The sequence below is a fragment of the Octodon degus genome, unplaced genomic scaffold (genome assembly GCF_000260255.1).
Source record: "Octodon degus isolate 3935 unplaced genomic scaffold, OctDeg1.0 scaffold00111, whole genome shotgun sequence".
NCBI classification, from domain to species: Eukaryota; Metazoa; Chordata; class Mammalia; order Rodentia; family Octodontidae; genus Octodon; species Octodon degus.
The window spans coordinates 3,099,848-3,100,882 of NW_004524687.1; positions in this window are offsets into that span (position 1 = coordinate 3,099,848).

Consider the following 1,035-nt stretch of genomic DNA (forward strand, 5'->3'; position numbering starts at 1 on the left):
GAGACCCAAAAGGCAGATACCCATATTTTTACCTGGGAGCCTGACTCCCAGACTGCATTTCAAAAGCTTAAACAGGCCCTCCTAAATGCCCCAGCCCTAAGCCTACCCACTGCGCACCATTTCAATTTATATGTTGATGAGAGGCGAGGTATGGCTTTGGGAGTCCTCACACAAGACCGAGGACCCACTCAACAGCCTATAGGGTATCTGAGTCATGAATTAGACATTATAACAAAAGGATGGCCTGCTTGCCTTAGAGCTATGGCAGCTGTAGCTCTCTTAGTGCCAGAGGCATCCAAGTTAAATTTAGGTAAAGATCTCACTGTATATACACCTCACAATGTGGCAGGACTTCTTTCTTCTAAGGGGAGCCTACGGCTATCAGATAATCTGCTTCTTAAATACCAGGCCCTACTTCTAGAAGGACCAGCTATCCAAATAAAGACATGCTCCTCCTTAAACCCTGCCACCTTCTTGCCAGAAAAGGAGAAAACTGAAGTTAATGGACATGATTGTGAACAGGTAATTCTCCATACATATGCAGCCAGAAAAGATTTATTAGACACTCCACTTACTGACTCTGAGTTAACTCTTTTCTGTGATGGCAGCTCCTTCATGAAAAATGGGATAAGAAAAGCAGGATATGCTGTGGTAACTTTACATCAGACTCTTGAAAGTTCCTCACTTGCACCTGGGACTAGTGCTCAGCTAGCAGAGCTCATAGCTCTGACCAGGGCCTTACAGCTTGGCAAAGGACAAAGGGTCAACATTTATACTGATTCAAGATATGCTTTTCTAATATTGCATGCTCATACAGCTATATAAAAAGAGAGAAATTACCTAACAGCCAATGGATCTCCCATAAAGTACCATAAGGAGATAGATAATCTTTTGTTATGTGCATATGCCTTCCAAAGTGGCAGTGATTCACTGCTGAGGACACCAGAAGGGAACTGATGAAATATCTCTAGGTAATCAATTAGCTGACGCAGCTGCAAAAAAGGCTGCTCGAGGGCCATCCCTTCAGGCTTCCCT